At 41.0% G+C, this 7,473-nt stretch overlaps 1 pseudogene; it reads left to right on the forward strand.

The window, feature by feature from the left end:
- Positions 1-7,268, forward strand: part of LOC102026117 — a 43,847-nt pseudogene extending 36,579 nt beyond the window's left edge.
- Positions 7,269-7,473: the final 205 nt, after the last annotated feature.

A 7,473-nucleotide genomic window follows, 5' to 3' on the forward strand; every position in this document is an offset into this window, starting at 1 on the left:
CTTGTTGCTTTGCTATCTTCTGCCTCAGAGCCAGCCAAGTATGGACTGAAACCTCCACAAACTGTAAGCTAAATAAACCTTTCCTTCCTTCATTTTGGGCGTTGTGTATTTTGTCTCAGCAACGAGAGAAAAGTAACCAAGACACCAGTCCACTATGGTTTGTGAGAACAGCAGAGCAGGTGCCATGTGCGAGGACAACGTTGTTGAAAACATTGATGTAGATGAAATTGGTCCCAGATGCCCCTGGGGTCCTCGAAGGTGCCCACACAGCTTCCCAGAACCCACATGGCATTGCCCAGTTTGGGATTTTCTGTGGTGGCTTCCTACAATGCCTAGGAAGGCGTGTTCAGCCACTTGGGCTCTTGCAGTACCATAGCTGCTGAGAGAATAGTTTAGTAGAGAGTCATGGGCTGGCCCATGGCAACTCCTCATTCATAGGCAACCAGGAGTATCAGAGCTGATGCCTAGATACTGGAAACCAGTCCTCCCATCCAGGCCCTGCCTCTGAATAATAGCCAAGCAGAAAACATCTAGTCACCCGCTCTATACTGGGGTGAAAGCTGAGAAATCCTAGAATAGTCATGCTGAGATAGAAGTCATAGCAGTCTGACATCAGTATTTATACAAGTACAACCTACTATGTATAAGTTGAAGTTCCTGGTACATTTGTAGGACCCTCCACCATGTCCCAGGCATGATGCCTTTGCTGGCTGCCCAGACCCACTGGCAAGACAAGTGACACCCTGCATGTGGTGCAGGAAGAACCTCTCACTGGCCAGTATACTATAGAGAAGGCTTTCATGTGTAACACATTGTGGGCAAGCATTTACCATAAAGCCAACTGAAGGTCCATACATAACCAACAGGGCCAATCATAACTCAGCTTGCATAGTGAGGAAGCTGCCCATGGAGAGCACCAGCAGCGCTCTGCTGGGTTGGGATAGAAAGAGTCCCAGCAATGCTTCCCAAGGAGATCCTGTTGCCCTTGGTGAATGGAGACTTGGTGATGTGGGACCAGCCCATCAGCACTCTCATGGACAGCCTGGCCATGAGTTCCAATGAGATTTGGATGATCCAGAGCAGTGGGAGCCTCTCCCTGCCCCTGTTCCTGGGGGACAACTCCATCAGGAGTAGTCACCCTCTCCAAGATGGACAGCTCTCAGTCTGAGGTCAGTGCTGATGCAGAAAAAACAGGTGCTACTGACAGTGTTGTGAAACACCAATTGCCTCAATTCCTGGAAGAAAACAAGATCACAATCAGCTAAGTTCAAGGCAAAGTCTCATGGGAAGAGAATGCAGATGGGAATGCAGAGGTGTGGGGAGCCTTAGGGCTTTAGGACCTTAAGTAGATGCCCTCGAATGGATTTACTTTAGTCTTTTGGGAGCCAGTATGCGTACTGCTGCTTATTTAAATACAGTTCAGTGAAATAAATCAGACTTACATGTGTAAACATCATATTTTCTCCTCGGTGTGAGAAATTGAAAGGGTAAGTAAGGTCTAAAATGTGCAAGAGATATTGTGAAATGAGAAGAAATTTTTTAAAAGGAAAAAGGAACTAGGATGGGGGAAAGGAGAAAGGAAAGAAGGGAAAAAGGAGAAAAAATACAAGTTAGTAATACTATTAGGGTCTCTTAGTTCTTAGAAAAGGAAGGTTAGTACTGCTACCAATTGGAGAATATTTCCACTCATATCTTTTACTCTGAGTAACTTCTTTAAAGATAACAATATGCAACATATTAACTATTATTATACTCCTATTATCTTGTTATGAAATTTTGTTTTGCTTTTTTTCTATTAAAAACATAAATAAATACATCTCATCTGGAGCTCCCAGAGTGCTCTTCCCCACACATCACAGATGCCTTCCTCTTCCCAGCGCCAGGAGAACTGGGTGCCTGAAACAGAATTTTCAGGTGACTTGGGGGTTTGCCAGTGCTGGCTCCATTTTGAAGACCTGCTTTCTCATTCTTTTTTTTCCCCTTGGTATCAGGAATCAAACTCAGGACCTTGCAATTGCCAGGCAGGCACCTGTGCCTCTGAGCTATACCCCCGGCCCTTGCTTTTTCATTCTTGAAACTCACTGAAGATCATACCTTTGCATCACATATTCACGTGTTTGTCTGTTCTTCTTTTTCCTTTTAATTTCCTCGGTGTGGCTTAAGCCAAGTAATAATGAAGATTTTTTTCCCCCTGGTTGGGATTACATGAAGGCTAGAAAGTTAGAAAAGGCAAGTCTTGGATGTGAAAACTTTAATTTATCTACCTCATTTATTTTTTTATTTTTGTAGCCACAGTCTCTATTTTCCTACTTTATGACCACTGAAGTATTCCAGACTCTGTCCTAAACCTAAGAGTTGACATATTAGTAGGAACATCTGATGTTCAAGATGTCTTTGGTTCCTTTTTGTACATCGTCTTTTGTACATGCAATAATGTTGAACACATGATGAAACGTTGTTCTAGCAGTTTAACAAGGCAGAAGAAAGAAAACCCAACTGCTGGGAGAAGTATTTCCCAATGTTTTAGCCCCTATTGAAGTGTGTTGAGGTCCTCTGCAGTCCTTCTCTAGATACCAGGTTTATCTATCCTGTTTAGTAGTTTGTTGGAAGTTCTGGAACATCCTATTCTCCAAGTATAACTCTCAAACAGTGATCGACAAGAATTGGTGAAGGAGTTCTCTCTCTTGATGAGTAATACTGATATGTACTCCACATTGTCCTCACAGCTCCCCAGAAAGGATTTAGGTCCAGCTGTCTGTCTTCAGTGGTAACTTCTTGATAATTCATTCTTTAAGGGTTACGTTTTCTATCTTTGTTTCACTTTCTCACACAGTAAGATTACTTCTGTAGTAAATCACAAGACTGTTACTTGTTTTGTCTGTGTGTTATTGCACCTGACTTTAGGATCCAAAAAAGTGCTTTTGTCAGGTGGAATTGTAAGACAACACAATAGCAGTACCTGCTTACTCTGTGAGGTGCATATTGGTACAACACCCCAGTGGCTTTCTCACTGTTGAGCTACGAGTGCCATGTGAATGTATGATCTAGAGAGAATCCTTGCAGTTGTACCTGCTGATGCTGTCTGTCTGTTGGAAAATTAATTTTTGAATACTTCACCCCTCTAAAAAATTCAAGAATGTAAGAATGTGAATGAATCTTAAAGTATATGACAGTTTAACACTAGTCATATGATTGGATACTATTTAATATCCCTATTAAGAAGTCACCAGACATTTTCATTTGGATATATTACTGGCTCATGCACTAGACCAATCTAATACACGATAAATATGATTAAAAACCTCTCTCCCTTTTCTGAGTTGTTCCTTTCTATAACATTCAATTGATTATCCTAATTCTGCCTTCTAGAGTACCATGAGTTTAAATCAAATCCTTCCTCTCAGTGACAAATCTCAAACATTTGAAGTCAATGCTATCTTCTAACCTTTTCAGGACCTCCAAAGTTCCTATCATGTGTCCCATAGGTTGACACAAGGGGTCTGCATATCCATGTCTTTGGTTTAGGCTCCCCTAGAAACAGACCCTGAGACAAAGATTCAAGTTCAAGTGATTTATTACAGAAGTAATCTTACTGACTGTGTGAGGAAGTGAAACAAGGATAGAAAAGGTAACCATTAAAGAATGAATTATCAAGAAGTCACCACTGACGACAGACAGCTGGACCTCAATCCTTCCTGGGGATCTGTGAGAACAATGTGGAATACATATCAGTATTACTCATGAAGAGAGAGAACTCCTTCACCAATTCCTGACGATCACTGTTTGAGAGTTAAACGTGGGGGTTAAAATGTTCCAGAACTTCCAACGAACTACTACACAGAAAAACAGACCTGGTATCCGGAGAAGAACCTCAAAGGACCTCAAGTGAGGAACAAGTGGCTAGAAGTTGGGCAATTTACATGAGAATGGTAAGTCCTGAAAAGATTTGGATGGGGCACAATGGTGTCTACTATTCCCTGCAGCCTGAGGAGAGCTGTGGGGAATGGATACATGTCCATAGTACACTTTGTACTAGCCTGAGGAGATCTGAGCAGTGAGGGGAAGAGCACAGCTGACCTGCTGTGGGCTGGCATAGTGGAAGCTATCTGCCCTGCTCACCAGATGGGCGACATTAAAACAGGAGCAATCAGTTGTGGAAAAAGTGGGCCAAACCCCAAATAAATCCTCTAAGTCTGTGCTACTAGAGCCAGAATATGCAAATTATAGATTTGGGGCTAAATTATGACTTACTTCTCTTTTACCTATAAGTCAAGTTAGAAAAATCTTGACATGTAAAAGTTTTATGAAATTTTTCAGCATGTATAGGAAAACAATTATTAGAATACAGCAATATTTGTTCATTTATTTGTTGTCTATGATTGCTTTTATACTGTGTGGCAAAGTTGATCAGGGTGGCCCACAAAGCCCAAGAATTTGCTGTTTATTTGTTATTCACTTGTTTGTTTATTTGTTTGCAGTGTTAGGGATTGAACTTCGGCTTCCATACTGAGCTACCTCCCTAAAGGTTTTCTATTTCTATTTTTTAAATTTGGAGACATTTTGCTATGTTTCTAAGTTGCCTGGGCTGAGCTCTAACAATCCTCCCCCATCATTGTCCCATTGTGCTGCACGCACCCCTATACCCAGCTTGCTGTCTATCTCTTTACAGAAAACCCTTGGGAAACCTTGACGAACTTTGAGCCAGCACTGTCTGTATGGAAAAGATGAGATGGAAATACATTGACAGCAGACTAAGGTTAATGTTAAGGTGACTAAGACTAAAAATGAAAAATAACTTATAGAACATTTTCATATCTAAAAGTGGATCTGTTATAAAGAAATAAGATCAAGATATTGTTAATATTGTTAATAAGATTTCCCCACAGTATGGCTGAGCTAACTGAAAAATGCAAATTAAAACTACGCTATGATTCAGTGTTACACCATCATCAAGAAGTCAAAGAATAACACATGCTGGGTTGGCTACAGTGAAAAAGGAATGCTCCCACCTTGTTGGTAGGAATATAAATTAGTGCAACCATCATGCAAATTAGTATGGAGATTTCTAAAAGAACTGAAATTACAAATTCCACATGACCCAGGTATTCCCCTTCTAGGAATCTTCCCCAAGAAGCTCAAGACATCATCCTACATTGATAAATGCAATATTTATAGCAACACAATTCATAGTAGCTATGTCCTGCAAGCAACCTATATGCACATCAACTGAAGAATGGATAAAGAAAAAGAGTATCACACATAACAGAATACTACTCACCTATAAAGAAGGATAAATTCAAGACATTTGAGTTAAATAGTGTACCTGGGAAATATGATGTTGGGTAAAGTAAATCAGATACACAGTCTCTTACTTCAGTAAAGGGAAGCACAAACAAAGAGCACAATAAAGAAGGGATAGAGAGAAACAAGGGAATGGATCTCTTTCAAATGGGAAGTTGTCCAAGAGACAGAGGAGAGGGGAAAGGAAAGTAAGAAGAATCAAGATAAGTTTTGCTTAGTCTCATAATAACCTCAAGAAATGTAAACAGTGTATGTCATAAACATGAGCTAAGAATAATGACAAGAAGACTGAAAATGAGAAAAAAGGATTTATTTTTATTTATTTATTTTTTTGGTTTTTCTCCAGTACTGGGAACCGAACTCATGACCTTGCGCTTGCCAGGCAGGTGCTTTTTGCCACTGAGCTAAATCCCCAGCCCCGAGAAAAGAGGATTTAGAGGCAGAGGACAGGAGATGGGTGGGAAGGAGACAAGGTTTAAATAAAGAAACAAACTCTACTATGGACATGTATCCACTCCCGGCAATGACTGTAAACTGCACACACTACAAACATGTAAAATAAAACAAAATAACAAAAAAAGAAAAAAGTTGAAATGATGTCGTAATTATATGGCAGTCTAGATCAGCAGTCTCCAAGTCCAGTGTATGTTTATTAACCATCTATTGTGCATCTAACCTCAGGCATTGTTTGCGGGCATTCCTCGGAGATCACGGAATCCAAGTGTAATTCAGGAGTAAAGCTCCATTTGCTAAGCCAGTGAGGTTTGTGTGAAACATTTTTGCAACAAACTCCGAGAATATGGCCCTTCGTTCCCCCAGCAGCCTGCCACCCCAGAGAAGGTTAGCGCTACAGAGTGATCATATTTTGATTTTTCTAATAATCTTTTATATTTTGAGGCATTTTATGTCTAGAGATTTTAATGTTCTCTCTAAAGTAGAAAGATGACTAAGATATCTCTCTGCTCCCTTACCCCCAGAGTATTTCAAGAGGAGGAATACTCTACTGTCTTTGAAGCAAACTAAGTCCTCCACCAAGAACACCAAGAACACAAGGATTACACTGCATTAGATAATAACTGCACTCAAGAGTTGCGATTTGACTACACTTCTGAGTAATTAGAGAATTAGCCCATGAAGTGAAAGGGAAAATATGGCAGAGTGATACCATGTGCCAGAAGAAGCACTGGAATGGGGATTTGGAGACCTGAGTTTTGGTACGGACTCCTCCCAGAGTCCTCTGTGTGATTGTGGGGAGTTATTGAAAGTACTTTGATGTCAGTTTTCTTGTCTATAATAGTAGGCAGTTGAAATGGATCACAGTATGTCCCCTTCCCTTTATGGTGTAACTTTCTAGGGTCACTGATTAGATCTGAAAGGGGAGGAGAGAAAGAAGGAGGGCATAAAAGTCTAAGGGGCATATGCAAAAAACCAGAAGAGAAGGATAGAAAATCAAATTAGCAGGACAAAAGAGATGAATCAAGGTAGTGTCAGGTAGGGCGAGGATGGGTAGATTTTGCAGATCATCCTTGGAAGCTTTCACACACTGGGAGCTTCAGAATGAGGCGGCCAAGAAGATTGGCCCACATGCCTCAAGAGTCTCCATGAAAAATCATGTTCATGAAATTTGCATGCAGTCTGCCCCTCTCATGCCTTCTGCCGCCCAGTGGATTATCTTCCAGACTGGAGAATTTCTCATCTCATTTTATTTCGCTTCCAGAAATAAGGACACTGGGACCATCTGTTGTGGTGTTCCCACTGGATCACACCCCACCTAGGGGCTTACTGTGGGAGGGAGGGAGCCATAGCTTTATCATTTTTCTTCTTCTGCAATAAAACTTCTGAATTTCTAGGGTCACACTTGTACTACTCTTGTTCGCAGCCAACAGCGCTGCCTCCACCCCATCACCAAGGACACAGCTGGCAACAGTGCTGTTTCCATGGTGATACTGAACAGCAACAGGCAGTAATCAAATAGGGTCACTGGAGTCATAAGTCATTACCAATTGCATTTAAAGGGATATAGCCATATTTAAAAGGATAAATTACATTCTTTAATTGCCTCCAGCAGCCCTGGTGTTCCAGAAAACAGTTACCTGTTTTTGCATCTTTACTGTCTCTTTACCTTTGAAAAGTCTACTGATGTAGATTGGTCAGCTTCCCCAGCAGGGTATC

This window comes from Chinchilla lanigera, unplaced genomic scaffold (assembly GCF_000276665.1).
Source record: "Chinchilla lanigera isolate Chin_1 unplaced genomic scaffold, ChiLan1.0 scaffold00018, whole genome shotgun sequence".
NCBI lineage: Eukaryota > Metazoa > Chordata > Mammalia > Rodentia > Chinchillidae > Chinchilla > Chinchilla lanigera.